This window comes from Kogia breviceps, chromosome 5 (assembly GCF_026419965.1).
Source record: "Kogia breviceps isolate mKogBre1 chromosome 5, mKogBre1 haplotype 1, whole genome shotgun sequence".
In the NCBI taxonomy this organism is placed as follows: domain Eukaryota; kingdom Metazoa; phylum Chordata; class Mammalia; order Artiodactyla; family Physeteridae; genus Kogia; species Kogia breviceps.
The window spans coordinates 117452436-117469260 of NC_081314.1; the positions used below are offsets into that span (position 1 = coordinate 117452436).

The 16825-nt window shown below is 35.8% G+C and overlaps 1 protein-coding gene across 3 annotated transcripts in view; it reads left to right on the forward strand.

Moving 5' to 3' along the window:
- ROBO1 (roundabout guidance receptor 1) overlaps positions 1–16825 on the forward strand; it is a 1123100-nt gene that overhangs the window by 195671 nt on the left and 910604 nt on the right. The window lies entirely within an intron of this gene.

Consider the following 16825-nt stretch of genomic DNA (forward strand, 5'->3'; position numbering starts at 1 on the left):
CTTTCAAAGAAAAATTTCCCATTATCAGCAAGAATTTCAGTCATCTTTCTGTTCCTGAGAAAAGTGGAATGTGCCCTGTGCAGCAGCAGGACGCCTAGGCATGAAGCAATGAAAGCTTTCTAGATATTTAACCAATTTTGACTCTTACAAATCATGTGCAAATATTCATTTTGATCAGAAATGAAAACCATTTTTTTTTGGTTGTACTTTCCAACTCTTATCATTTTCTTCCTATAGGAGGACTGGGTTCTTTCACTGTATATAATCCTAGGATGGTTCTATCATATGCTTACCTCTTAATTTGGCCAGGCCATCTATGCAAACCACTATGCAGGCCTTATTACCAGACTCTGCTTGCGTTTAATGAATGCAGATGTTTTCTGAAAGCAGAGAAATAAAAATCATAAACAACCTCATTTTCATATCAATGGCAGCTGTATAATTGCTATAAAAACCCTACTGTCTCAAGTTTTTTAATCTTGTAGAGCCTGCCTATCCCCCTATTCCTTACTCATAATTGACTAAATATTGTTAAAAATTATAATCACTTCATTGGGGTATGGGGATTGACATATATACACTAATATGTATAAAATAAATAACTAATAAGAACCTGCTGTATAACAAATAAATAAAATAAAATTCAAAAAAAAATAGTAATCACTTATTGAATGCTGGGAAGTGTTGGGATTAAGATTCATTAAGATGGCCCCACCCCCCAAGATAAAATCTCCATTTCAAAGATTGAAGACATTTGTTCAGGAAGATTAAGTGACACAGTAAGTGGCTGGGCTGGGACTGAAACCAGTTCTGTTCCACAAGAGACCATAATCTCTCCTTGGTGTCATGTGACATCTTCTGCCAAGGCAGCAAGAGAGACAATGAGGGACTCTGCTTCCTCTCTCACAAGCTAAAGGTTTAATCTTCTCTTTGTTGCTCACTCTTTTCTTCTCAGGTATAGGAACCTGTATCCCCACCAATCCATTCTAACCATCCGCAGCACAAAAAAAGGTGTTCCTTTCCATGTTCTGCTTCTTTTTCTTTACATTTTGTCATATGTCTCTTTTCTCGTTCTCTTCCACTTTCACAAGAAAATGCTTAGTTTAAAAGTATCTACCAATAAGAGAATTCATTTCCTTTTGCATAGTAAACAAGCTCTCACACAATACTGAATATAAGTTTGTTCTTTCAATACCTTTTTTAAAAAATGCCAAGCTTGCTGTGGCTGAAGGCATAGGAAGTGCTGCTTCATTGCTTACTTTTTTGAGGGGATATGGAAGGGAAATCACTTTTATGTCTGGAGCCAATTTAAAATGTTAAGGTCTAGAATGATGTTGTCATTGTTTTTGATTCATAAGCAAATTATTCATTTATTAATTAATTCAGTAAACATCTATGGAGTGATTACTAGGTACCAAGCATTGGGGAAAAAAACAGAGGACAAGGCAGTGAAGTAGGTTGCTGTCATGAAATTCACATCTCTGAGAGAAATAGACAAAAAATCAGTAAGGCAGTGTACAAGCTAGCCTGTTCTGGATATTCATAAGTGCTGTGAAGAAACCAAAGCAGAACAATATGGTATGAGAGAGGCTGGAGGAGGTTGAGGGGTCAGCAAGGCTGGCAGAGGAGGCTGTTTTAGTAGAGAACCAAATGAAGAAGAGGGACCAAGCAAGCACAAGCCTGGGGGAAGAGTTTTAGGCAAAGGGAATATACATACAAAGGTAAGGGGGCAGGAAAGAGCAATTTTTGTTCCTGGAACAAAACAAAAAAAAAGCCAAAGGGGCTGGAAATCTACTAAGCAAAATTGAGAGTAATGCATGATGAAGTATTTGGGGTCCAAATCCTATAGGACTGCCATAGACAGAATTATATCCCTGAAAATTTGTATCTTGAAGGCCTAACTGCCAATGGGATGAAATGTCAAGATGAGGCCCTCGTGATGGGATCAGTGGCCTTATACGAAGAGAAATAGACAGCAGAGCACTCTCTTTGTCCATGAGAGGGCATAGTGAGAAAGCGGACATCCACAAGCCAGGAAGAGCATTCTCACCAGAACCCAGCTATGCTGGCATGCTGATCTCAGATTTTCAAGCTCCAGAACTGTGAAAAATACATTTCTGTTGTTTAAGCCACCCAGTCTATGCTATTTGTTAAAGCAGCCCTAGCAACTAAGACAAGGGCCTTCAAAACCATATTAAAGCCATTTGTATTTTATTATAAGTAGCAAAGAAGGTAGTGAATACATTCTCCATGATGAGTTTCTGGTTTAATAACTTGCATGCACTCTAACAATTCTAAGTAAATGGGGTGCATAGACTGAGACACAAGCCAATCTATGATTGAATTTCTAGATTTTCATTAAAAGTTCAATAGCACTTATTATTGTTATTATTATTACCATGATTAGTGCTCAAATACTTGCTGGAAAAGTGTTTCAGTCTTTTTCATTAAAAAATTGTCATTCCATGTCCGTTAAATGCAATCACACATTACTTAGTTCTCAATTTACATCGCAAATGAATAAATGTTCCAAAAGGTATAAAAATTGCAAGAATAAAAAACAAACACTTTTGTAAATTTAGCATTATTCGATAAATCTTCCTAAATCAAACATGCCATTCACAATGTAGATTGAATTTTTCTGTTCCTCAGTAATCAGTCCCATGGAAATGTGAGAAAGTAGAGCCACTTCTATTTATTTGGACAATAAAAACAAAATATACTAGTTGATGCCCCTGAGTTGTTTTGATTGCCAATAAGAAAATGTAATTATTTTAAACTACATGTGTTCTGTGAAAAAAAAAGATCATTGAATGTAATTCTCGTAGTTAGGTAGAACTATTTATTAGATAATGAATTAAGCCTAGTCAGTTCTTTTATTTCAGGTCCAAAGCCTTATCTTTAACTACCAATTGGACATGTTCAGATGAAATTCCCATCACTACCTCATTCTCAGAATCTATAATTCAATCTTCCTCCACCTCTTTTTCTCCCCCCAAAACTAGGGCATCACTAGAGTATTCGAGAACCAGACAAATGACTCATTTCGTGTATCCCAAATATTGTATATTCATGAAGTCAGGTTAAAGTTACATAATATAAAGACTTGGAAGAAAAATAGTAACAGGGAAGGGGTAGATGACATCTTCTTACTGTCTAATCTGTGCAGCCCATCTGTTTGTGAGGAAATAGAAAATGGCACTCCCATGCAGACTGCTTTAGTTACTGAGAAGATTACAGATTGGAAGAATATATGTATATGATTTTCAGGACTTGATGATTTTATTTGATGCATGCTTCTCCTCATCCGTCACTTTTTTCAGTTATCATTGCATTCTCTGAGGTACCAGTGAGTTCATTCAGTATCCACTAACAATTTTCTTGGAACTTTGCAGTTTATTTGGTTTCTGCTCACATGCTGCTCATTGAGTAAAACTTGCTTTTTCAATCCGTTTCTAGAGAGATGCTATTTAGGTATCTATGTAAGTTAGGAAAATATTAAATATCAATTTCTAAGAAGCCATCACCAAATAGCTTTTTAGAGATTAGAAAATGGTATAACGTGTATTATACCATTTCTGTTGAGTTTCCTTTGTGTTTCAGAAAAAGCCTATTGGGCTTCCCTGGTGGCGGAGTGATTGAGAGTCCATGTGCCAATGCAGGGGACACGGGTCCGTGCCCCGGTCCGGGAGGATCCCACATGCTGCGGAGCGGCTGGGCCCGTGAGCCATGGCCGCTGAGCCTGCGCATCCGGAGCCTGTGCTCCGCAATGGGAGAGGCCACAGCAGTGAGAGGCCTGCGTACCGAAAAAAAAAAAAAGCCTACTATGCAAATTGGACAGATATCATGTCATTTTAGAGGTAGAAAGAAATTTGAAGTTCGTGCTAATTAACAATACGAAGTCCAAGGCTAAGAAATTAGCTAATAATTCCTACCTTACTCTATTTTGTACCCTAACAAGAATGGTTATTTAGATGCAAGATTTTGGCCAAAAACATATAATTTGCAATATTCAATATGTCTATGTTTTTTTGTTTGTTGGTTGTTTTTTTTTTTTTTTGTGGTACGTGGGCCTCTCACTGTTACAGCCTCTCCCGCTGCGGAGCACAGGCTCCGGACGCGCAGGCTCAGCGGCCATGGCTCACAGGCCCAGCCGCTCCGCGGCACGCGGGATCTTCCCGGACCTGGGCACGAACCCGTGACCCCTGCATCAGCAGGCGGACTCTTAACCACTGCGCCACCAGGGAAGCCCTGTGTATGTTTTTCAGTTAATATTTCTTCAACTTGAAAGTATATTGTTTGCTTATTGGGAAAAAATATATTCAAAAAAATTAGAAAGCATACAGCCTATAATTTATAACCAACATAGCAACATATAGCATTTCAAACGTTTCCCACAACAGATACTGAGGTTTCGTGAATATACCCATCGCTGCACTTGTATTGGTATCTGCAGTGCTGTTTAAAAGTGGCATACTTTATATAAAACATTTCATCTAATTGATTAATTTCAAATTAATTTTGAAGGCAAATTAAACTATATGGGTGGGTTAAAATTGATCTAATTTTCAGTAACTATAACCTATGGATTGAGTGTTCAGATTGTTAATGTAAATATTCAAATTTCATGAAGACTGAAATAATCTAAATGAAAACATAAAAAGGAAAAATAAGTTATAGATTAAAACCTCAAAATGAGACTTAAAATATTCCTCTTAGAAAAAAACTTACATTATTTATTTAGATAAAGGTCTCTGAAAGAGAATATGATAAAAAAAATGTTATGCTTCTTCAAAGTAGCCTTTAGGCTAAAGGCAAAAAAAGGTTTTGTATTAAATGAGAATGTTTTTATTCATTTGAATTACTAATATTGCTTATATTCTTCAGTCTTCTGTTGGGTAAGTCTAATGAAAACCCGACTGAATACTGTATTGTGTTGTATTAAATATGCTTCACTGCAATGTGTACCACGGGGTCTCACTTTATTGTGTGTAATTTCCATGCATTCTGGAATCATTTTTTTTCTTTTATTTTAGCCATTTTTGATTATTTCTGCTTCCATCAAGCTTAAAAGGAAAGACAATAAATACACGGAAGGAATAGATGATGAAACTGTAAAATTCACCAACACATTTACATGCACAAGACTACCTTGAATGCTAGAGTCTATTTCCATAAATGCGTTTAGAAAACCTCATGGGGACTCCAAAGGAATACAATGAGAACTAGATGAGTTCCCTTTTTGAATCATGAGTTGCTTAGAGTGAAGGATTTCACGAGTCAGAGCTGAACACAGCTAATAAAAAGGGTTTGCTTCTGTTGGGGGACAAAATCTTATGTATGCTTTCGTATGGATTAAGTCCAGATTTATTATTCTGAACTATTCACCCAGCGTTAATCATAAATCAATTTAGTGACAACTTTAAAATATGAGAAAATTTTATATGCAGCTTGAATAATCCATTTAACAGTTCAAATCAATGATCTCGCTCCACGCTTTCTTTCAATAGTGATGTACTATCTTTTTACCAGTTTTATTCTCCCAAGCAATCAAGGGCAGGGGGTACCCCACAGTAATTTGATGCCCCTGTGTCGGGGAACACAAATCAACTCGAAAGGAACAGTATGCCTGGTTTAACGCCATATTTTATGCAGAACAAGAGAAATGACAGTTCTTAAGGCTAAACTTAAAGCCTTGAAAAAAGTGAATCAGGAGAATCTCACCCTTTAGGATTGCTTGGCTGTTACGTATACATATATTTTCCCCCAGAAAAATATTCCCCAAAGAGATTCCAAGCGTGTATCTCCAGAAGATGATAGCTAATGAATAACTTCTCTCCCTCCTGCATGTGTGATGAACAAATGCTTTCCAACCAAGTCAGACATATTATGCATTTCACTGTATGAAATAAATACACATAGAGTTTGGTATTTTAATCAAATAAATATTAAAAACGTTTAAATTAGATTTTTACATCATTCTCATGTATAGTTATGAATTGTCATACTCTATAATGTGACATATTCCTGTGAAAGGGCATTATGTTTAAATGTATCTTATTTAGTTAATGCATATTGATATATTTTTTAAAATTATAGGCTGATGATTTGGCATGTAGAACTATCTGAAGTGCCACTCCTGCACCTTCCTGACTACTGAAAAATAAAGCAGTGGTGAAGAAGTAAGCTATGAAATTAGAGCAATGTCTGAATCTTGGAGCAGCATCAGCTTAGTAGCTGAGTGACTGGGAGCTCAGATGCTTTAAATCTCAGTTACCTCATCCATTAAATGCAAATAATAGAGTTTTTGTGAAGATTAAATGAGACATGCCATTTAATGGAGAAGCAGATATTTTAATTTTATAATCAAAATCATGCATTATTACTAGTAATTTTATTTATTTCTAATATGTGGATCCACTACAAACCTTTGAATATATATTATGTATTGATGTGGGTGAACCTTGAAAGAATTTCTGTTAATGCCAATTAGCTAAAGTTAGCTTTAAAAAAAGTTAGTGTTTTTTAATGTACCTCTGGTGAATAGCTTTATTCAGAAAGTTACAGTGAGACGTTTTCTTGGCACAATTTTGTAACCTGGAAAAGCAAATGAGAAATATGTGACAATACACTTGCTATGACAGAGAATAAATACTTTAAGTTTGGGAATATCTTAAACTTCTAAATTAAGTAAATTTGTGAGCCAATGTTAACAGTACAGACTCATACACTGAAGCAGAAAATTAGAATCTGTGATTTTAGACACTTTAATAATAAATCTCGTTAATTGTTACTGACAGTCCTTTAGAGATTAAAGATCATTATATTTTCAGGTTTAGCCCAATGGCTGTGGAAAAATATTATTCCCCACCAGTGGGTGATCTAATTTAACTGAAGAGCAAACCCTATAAAATCACAGTTGATGACCTGGTTGATCAATATGCTTAGTAATTCTATTAGAGTTAAATGTAATTTAGGAAACCAACCACTAAAAATCATCATTCTTTTGGTTAAATTATTCTTAATTAGAAAATGCATATATATTTTAAGGTAATATTTAAATTAATATATCATATATATTATAGATACTTATAGAAGTTGCACGTAAAGATATATTTCCTCTGGAGAATGCACAGCTGAATTTTGGGGAGGCAAAAGAGAGTGGATGAACTTTAGCAAAGTATTTTGTGGGGTTTTAATCTCAACTTTAAAAATTTGATAAGATATATTATGAAGAGAAGCATTTATATATGCAGGTGTGTGACTGCAACTATTTCACTTTCCTAAAATGAACACTGTATCTCTCTTGAAACTGTGAAATAATTACAATACCCCCATTCTTACACACACATACCCAAAAAAACTCTCTGAATTTCTACCATGCTCTTTGTCAGAGAAATCACTGGGTAAGGGGAGGAGGCATGTTTGAAACATTGTTGTGGTAATTTTAACCAAAATCAAGGGGCAGAAACAAGGTCAAATCAGTTGCTTGAATTCACCTGTCACTTCACTTAAATTACAAGTGGTTCAATAACCCTGTGAACCAGGTAGTGAAATGTGGTGAATGTGGGTGGATTAAGATCATAGGAATTTGTAACTGGTATTGTTGATGCCATTTTTAGACCTAGTACAGTTTCAGACATAAACTTTGATTTAAAGTGAGGCAAATATGCATATGATTACCTATGTATTTTTATAACCAATATGAAGTTGACACTGTTTCATAATTTTATTTTAGCCAGGATATTAAGATGAAAAATTACTCATGAGAAATATACTCAAATAGAAGTATATTTCATCCATTACATCTAAAAGAGAAATGTAGTAGAAAATTTCATTTACATTATTATACAAAATGTAATAAATACTGTATTATTAAAAGTCTGTAATAATATTCATTCCAACACTTTTGAACACTAAGAGCTATAAACAGAGTAAAAACATTGAAAAGATCATCTCCATGGCTTTAAGTAAGCACTACCTAATAAGAGCATAGAGGTCCACACAAAAAGTATAACTTAAAAGTTTATGGATAACCTCAAAATGCTGAGGGGGCATACTAAAAAAACATTTGATTTTCAGGTCACACTTCTCAAAGAAGATAAAAGTGAAACTAGACAGTGAAGGAGTCTGCTGAGCTGAAAATAAAGAACTGAGATAGTAAGAGAACTTCAGACAGAAATTAGTGTAAGAAATGGGTGAAATGCATGTGTTTATCAAACAGAGAGTGGATTGTTATATCTGGAGCATGAATGTCTCTTGGTGGAGTTGGAGTGGTAGGTGGGATTATGAGTTGATAATTGTTGATACTGGGGGATGGATGCATGAGGGCTTATTACATAGTCCTCTAAACTTTTTGAAATTTTAATATAAAACACACACTACACACTGACACACACACTCAGGGGCACCAGGGAACTAGATCTGGGTGTTGTCCATGTTTCGCTGGTGCTTAATTACTACAGTGGCACATGTCAAGTAGTAGGCTCAGACTATAAGAGACAAATCAGACAAGAATATCTCCCATTAGACATTTACAGATAAAAAAATGTACAGAAGTGCACTCAAGGAATAGTCACATCAGCACATTGTTGCAGATGATATTCCTGACTAAGAAGGGTCATACCAGACCTCCCAAAATCTTACCTATCCCCCACTCCCAAGCCCAGACTTACATAGGTAGGATGTGTGCTGGAGCCCACATAACCTGCATCAGGTGCAACTCATCAATATTGACAGACTCTAAAATGCAACATGACCACAGTACTCACTAGAGTACAGTCGAACAGGAATGAGTTTCTCATTGTTGAACCTCAGCGCCCCCCCCCACCCCGGTCAACCTGGTCAGGACCAAGACAATCTAGCTGGGTACAAAAACTTACTTGATCTTATTGTTGAAGAGCTAGAAGAAATAGACATTCTAAAAGTCATGCTAACATATACTATTTATTTATTTGGTCTTGAGCTGATAAGTAAAAAATTGGATACAGTTACACAATCAGAGAGGCTTGAGGGTACCAAAGACCCTGGAAAACCTTCACCTTTAGGATGGTTTAAATGTAACCTGAAAAAGTAAAATAATTTTAATCAATGTCTATTTTATCAACTGAACCTGTATTGCATTATTTAGACAACTTTTAAAATTTATAATCAGTGGACAATTTATAGTCAATATGTAGCTCTCTAAATTCTGGGCTTATAAGCTAAATCATATTTTATGAAAATGTTGCCGAATACTGTTAATTCTCCTTTCCATTATATTTTACAATACAAATGTAAGATAACAACTTTTTGAACTGCTGTGTTATAATAACTTTATCAGCTGTTGTAAGAGTAGACTTTGAAAATCTTTGGTAAAATATGCCAAATTTCAGTGCCTTGAAATATGTCATTACTGCAACGTCTCAAATAATGTTGGCTCATATACTAGAATTACAGTAACCTCCAAGGAATTATGAAAAATAATCATATTAGTGAAAGAATTGTTACACGTTTCAAAGCCTAGATTTAAGTCCAAGTTGGTGCCATATGTAACATTAATCTTCAGATCTTTGCAGAATTCCCCTGGGCAATAGCCCACATCATAAAATCAAACATAATGATGAATAGACACTTTTTACTCTGAAGAAGTCCAGAAAATAAAATTTCACTGCACGATTTGGCATATGCGTTATGTAGTATTTTCTCTTCTTCTTTAGCATGAAAAACTGTATGTGATATTGGACTAAAAAGATTAATAGTCTGAGGTACTATGCAAATCTTAACATAAAGCTCAAAGATGTAACATTTTAATTTTTTTCCAAGCCTCAAATGATTTAAGTAAACAGCCCTTGCTTGTCCAAGCATATCAATTAAGCAAAGACTTAGTATTAATACTCATATTTTATTTTCATTTTTTCATATTCACCTATCCAAACATATACTTTAAAATGCAGAGAATATTGCGGCATGGTTCTTTAGCAAAAGACCTAAAAATATATTAAATTATTCGATAATTATTCTGGACATAGCATATTCATCATAAGTCTTAGAAAGATAACATACCATATATCTTCCCTAAAACAACTAATATAAATGCTAACTTAAAAGTGCTTTCAGGGGTTTCCCTGGTGGCGCAGTGGTTGAGAGTCCGCCTGCCAATGCAGGGGACACGGGTTCGTGCCCCGGTCCAGGAGGATCCCACATGCCGCGGAGCGGCTGGGCCCGTGAGCCATGGCCGCTGAGCCTGCGCGTCCGGAGCCTGTGCTCCGCAACGGGGAAGGCCACAACAGTGAGAGGCCCACGCACCGCAAAAAAAGAAAAAGAAGTGTTTTAAAAAATTTTTGCATTTTTCTATTTATTCTCAAATGAAAGAGGTGTTGTGGAGTGTTTCCATAACAAAATATCTGATAATTCTATGTTGTAAAACTTGCAAAATGTGCAGTCTTTCTTTGAAAAGATTGCATAATAGAAAATACATTGGTAGTCAGCTTAAAGATATGTTTCAGCTGATAAAGAATTTGGTTACCATGATTTACATAGTATGCTAATCTCTGCCAAACCTAGGGTGTTTTTTTTTTTTTTTTTTTGAAAATACATTGGTAGTCAGCTTAAAGAAGATATGTTTCAGCTGATAAAGAATTTGATTGCCATGATTTACATAGTATGCTAATCTCTGCCAAACTATGGGATTTTTTTGACTAACACTATCACAGACAAAATATTAGCAGAAAACCCTCACCAACACTCCACCATTGTCATCTGGTAGGGCCTTTTTTCATTCTAATGAGCATGGTCTGTCTTGTGTACAAACACTAGCCTCTCCTATATAATATGCACAGATATTCAGTCAGAGTTTAATTACATCTTAACGTGAGTTCCAAACAGCTGTCTAATTCCCTTGTTTCTGATTAATGAGATTACAAAAAATAAAACCTAACATGGCATTTACATACAACTCTAAGATGAAACATTATTAATACATTTTAGGCATTTAAGAGATAAAGACTTTTTTAAAGCATGGGGACAACAGTTTCTAAAACAATGAAACACTTTCACAAAGTGGCGGGGAAAAGGCATGAAATCGATTGGAATGTTAGCAGTTTGAAAGGGGGGATCCTGGAAAACTGTCAGGTACGGATTTGCTAATGCAATGTATAGTCTTACTGTCACTGATGTGCCAAGGTCAATAATGTACATTTGGGGCTGCAGTTGACCAACAATGAATATTTTAGAAGCAAGAAGGTAACTGCCTAAGTTGAGCACAGCTGACACAACTTGATTTGGGGTCATACGTTCTTGTAGTAGTGTCGATTACAATATGCCCTCCTTTTTTTCATATAGACAAAAGTTGGGGTACTTTTAGCATTATCAAATGAAATATTATTCTTTTAAAATCTCCTGGTAATGCGATAGTGAAGTATATTTTCGTTGCCATAAACTTTAACATCTTCAAAGTAGGGGAAAATTAACCAGACACTCTTGGTTTTTTGTGCTACTCCTTATGACTTGGACAGATACACGAAATCTATATGAACTCTTTCAGACATGAAACTTTTAAGTATCCAAAGTCCAAAGGCTATCAAACATGGATGTAAGAATGTTACTGAAAATTATATAATGTGTGTAATATCTGACTTTTATTCATGTTTTTGGTGATAGTGTTCATGGAACTTACTCCCTCAAAAACATTTCACAAAGCTACAGTGCGTGGTACTGACACCAGACTAGACCCATAGACAAACAGGACTTGGAACAGACTAGCTTACCATATACATGTATATTTATTTGGGTGTGTTTTTGGATATACATATGTGGATTTACACATGGGTGTGTATTTGTATTAGTATATACAGGCATATCAATTTGGAAAGTTCTCTGTGATATATATCTGAAATGTGAAAATGTGAAGAACATTTAAGAACAATCCTGATTGAAAAAGAACTCTCACCTATACAAAAAAGTATTTTGTTGCATATATACATTTATACAAAGTTATTTTGAAATATTATGTAGCAGTTTAAAAAGTGTGTGTGTGTGTGTGTGTGTGTGTGTGTGTGTGTGTGTTTATTGATGGACAGATCTCCAGGATATGTTGTTAATAGAAAAATCAAGGCATAGAACTAAGGACTGATAGGTATTATTTAATCTCACTATATTATAAAGTATTTGTATGTATATCATAAATGCATAGGTATACAGACAAAACATATGAAAAAAACACCCTCTATTTTAGACCATTTGAGCATCTATAACGGAATACCATAGACTGGGTGGCTTATAAACAACTGAAATTTACTTCTCAAAATTCTTGAGGCTGGGAAGTCCTAGATCAAGACTCTAGCTGATTTGGTGTCTGGCGAGAGCCCATTTCCTGATTCCTAGACAGTCATCTTCTCCCTCTGATTCTCTGGAGCCTTTATCCTTACTTTCTAGAGGCCACAAAAGTGTGTGTTTCCAGTTACCTACAGATGTCTAATACAAAAAGAGTAGCAAGAATATCACCCCATAAGTAGTTAAATAGTCACTAGTAATTTGATATTTCAACTGTTGACTTACTGCAAAAGAAAAAATTTTAAAGTAAGAAAATTTAATTACTCTTATCCCATTAAGTCATCATATTGAATTAGAAATTATGTGAAAAGTGAAATAATATTAAGATAAAGGTTTTAAAATAGTTTTATAAAGCAAGTGAAAAGAAACTACTAGGTACTACATAATTAATGATCAAATGGATGACATAGAAAATGTTTTAAATATTCACAAAAATAAATAATCAATGTAGTCCCTAAAGATTGGAATTGTAAAGTCAAAGGAATTGTATTTTATTCCTTTCCTTTTCTTTTGTGCACTGCTTCCCGCCCCCCACCCAGATATCACAGCATCGACTTTGTGTGCCCCTTCCATGGCCCAGGCCTACGCAGCACTGGGAAATAGTCGATAGTGGAAGAAAATCTCCCCCCTTATATTTAAAGGAGATTAATCCTTCAAAATACTTAAAACATATTTTTTAAAAAGCAGTCCGATTAATTTAACTATTACATATGATGACTGAGTGATAATCTCCTAAACCTAATTCAATGTAAAAAGATTAATCTAAGAGAAACCACTAATGATAGAATTTCTAACAATGTAAGATAATGCTGTGAAATGGCGTCTGGGATGAAGGAAATCATTTTGAGGCTGAGTTTGAGAGCAAGCCCTTTTCTGAACAGTTCCTGATTTTTGCTTCCTTGTTTCCTCTTTCTCTGAACCTGTAGACTCTTAAAATTCTAAGTTTTTTTGATAGTAGTTCAGGATACAGAGAAGATCAGAGATGTGCATTTGTATTTGGATATGTTTGTGCAGTATATAAGAAAATAACAGTGGTTTAAATACACACTGCCTGATGGTCTTCTCTCTTTAACAGTTCTAAAGTTTGAGAAATTCTGGATTCATATTGAGTTTAATAATAGTCACTCCTGACCTATTTACCAATTTTTGGATTCATTTTTTCAGTTACTTGCTAAATGGTTCTACTTGTATGCCTTGTCATTTTATAATAAATCTATAATGGAATTTATCTTTCTTTAACCTTTATTTGGAAAAATATAGAAAGCATAAAGCTTTGGAGTCAACTTGTGTTTTAAGGGTTAAGTGGATGTCATTCTCCTTTTCCTGTTGGTTCTAGTATGTTCCAGTTATCCCCTCTCCTTCACTCATCCTGCTATACTGTAACGACCTTCACTTCATACTGAAGTATTGAAATAGTCTAATGTCAGTCTCTCTCTCTCATCTAATTTGTACTATCCAAACCAAAAACCCCTGAAAAACTCTCATTGCCTTCAGGACGAAGTCAAATTATATCACTCAAATTCCTTTCCAGAGTCAACCAGCATCTCCTTACCTTAGCTCTGGTCAAACCCTCTGTTCATACACCATCCACCTTAAATAAAAATCCAATGCCAGTCAAACGTCTTGGTATTTCAAGACAGATCTCGAGGTCTCTCTCCAGCATACCACCTTCTCAAGTTCTAAAACTCTTTATTTCCTCTCAGTTCTCCTGTGTCTATTGTCTATGCAACTTGTCTGATGATAATTCTGGTCTTTCCCTAGTGATAACCTTTGATTTATTCTTTCAAACCCATAGCATGGTTAATTTTTCGTGCTTGGAGTTTGATTTTCCTAGTTCAATATGCCATTCTTAAGGCAAATACCATGTTTAATATAAAGTGTTTACATATTGAATAAAGGAGTGTCTAATTCTGCCAATCTACTGAGCTAGGCACTGGGATTATAAATTCCTGTAGAAAACACAAAACAGAGGTCAAGGGTCAATTTGTTATATTTCCTAGATTTTCGAGTATCGTACCTTTATATTCATGTTGTGTGTGTACATCTAAATATTAAAACATAGATAAAAGCATACATTATTTCAATTTGATTGTTACAGTCTTATGTCAAGCATTTACATAGCTGCTAGATAATATTTCATTAACTTCATTCAGTATATTTACTGAGCACCTACCATGACTACTACTGGTTCCTATTCTTAAAAAGTTTAGGACTTATGGAAAAATTAATCGATAGATCATACAAATTGATGTCAACTGGAGGTATAAGTACTATGAAGAACAGGGGCTTAGTCCATTTGGCCTGTTGTGGAGCAAAAATTCCATAGACTAGGTAGCTTAAACAACAGATGTATCTTTCTTACAGTTCTAAAGGCTAAGAAGTCCAAGATCAATTTGCCAGCACATTTGATGTGTGGTATGGACCCACTTTCTGGTTCATAGATGATCACCTTCTAACTGTATCCTTACATATGAAAAGAAGAGCTAAAGAGCTCTGTAGGGTCTCTTTTATAAGGGAATTAATCCCATTCATGAGGACTTCACCCTTATGACCTAATCAGCCTCCCAAGGGTCCCATCTCCTAACACCACATTATGGATTAGGATTTCAACATATAAATTTTGGAGGGACACAAACATTCAGTTTGCTGCAGAGCATGTCTGCTGACATGCAAGTAGAAAACAAAAGACACCAACCACGATGGAGCCATCAAGGAAGGGTTTCCTAGAGATATGAATTCTGATCTGATGAATAATAAAAAAGTTTGGGTGACTGCTCAAGGAAGAGTTTCCAGGTAAAGGCAGCAACATACACAAATAACATTTGGCGGGACTTCCCTGGTGGCACAGTGGTTGAGAGAATCTGCCTGCCAGTGCAGGGAACATGGGTTTGATCCCTGGTCTGGGAAGATCCCACATGCCGTGGAGCAGCTAAGCTCGTGCACCACAACTACTGAGCCCGCGAGCCACGACAGCTGAGCCCGTGTGGTGCAACTACTGAAGCCCACGTGCTCCAGGGCCTGCATGCTGCAACTACTGAAGCCTGCTCAACAGCTGAGCCCACATGCTACAACGACTGAAGCCTGCTTGCCTAGAGCCTGTGCTCTGCAATAAGAGAAGCCACCACAATGATAAGCCTGCACACAGCTCACACAACCAGAGAAAGCCTGCACAGCAATGAGGACCCAATGTAGCCAAAAATTTAAAATTTTTTTTAAAGAAAAAAAAAAAAAAAAACATTTGGCAGGAGGAAGAATGATACATTTAAGGAAGTGAAATTTAGCTGGTGTGGCTGAGCCACAGGAAGGGCTGTGTTCTGCAAAATGAGGCTAGAGAGTAATTGAAGACATATCATGCAAGATCAGGTAAGCTGTGTAGAGGATTTCTATCTTTATTCCAAGAAAAATGAAAATCCATGGAAGGATGTTTGTGTGGTTGGAGGGTGTGAGTGTGGGTGAGTTAAACATTTGCAATTCAGAAAGATCATTCTGACTGCTCAGTAAGGGGCTAGAGTGGAGGCCAAGTCATCAAGGAACCTACTATAGACATGACCCAGATTTGACCAGAGTAGTCGTGGGAGAGTTTACTAAGAGTGGATGGATTTAAAAGGTGCCTAGGAGGCAAAGTTGACCAGAAAAAATATCAGTGCTGTGAGTGCTTCGACAATAATAAAATGCAATATTAAAATAGTTCTGTTTTAGATTAGAGAAAGTTTGAGATTATGAATGAAAAATTTTGTTACTTTTATAGCAATTTTATTATGTGTTATATGATTTTATACTATTATGTGAAAGCAAAGTATAACATGAGAGTTTTACCTGTACATGAACAAAGATATTTCCTTGGTTAGGTTGGTAAGGAAGGGAGGATTCTCCAAGTATCCACCTCATGTCCTAAACTATCTTACCTTAAAATGACAAACAGGGCTTCCCTGGTGGTGCAGTGGTTGAGAGTCCGCCTGCTGATGCAGGGGACACGGGTTCGTGCTCCGGTCTGGGAAGATCCCACATGCTGCGCAGCGACTGGGCCCATGAGTCATGGCCGCTGAGCCTGCGCTCTGCAACGGGAGAGGCCACAACAGTGAGAGGCCCACGTACTGCAAAAAAAAAAAAAAAAAAAGACAAACAATCACATTTTCTCTATGAATGCAAATAAAGAGGTACATCACGAATCCATTAATTAAAATTTATTATTGGAAGATTTTAATACATTAACTTATTATATTACAATCAATAATACATTTTTCCTACTATGACTTGATTTCTATAGAAGTTTTGATGTTTTTTTAGTTAACTCATTTTGATCCAATGCTCAGTTTTCCTTAAATCCTACCCAAACTTTGAATTCTTTCTTCTTAAATAATATCCCTAATAAGAAGTGACCTTTCTCAAAATATCTTTAGGTAAGACATTATTAAAGCTAAAAAGCCTACTTGTTGCTATATATGACATATAAATAGAGACCACAGAATATTAAACTGTAGATTAAGTCCTACAAGGCATTGTCTAAAAACCA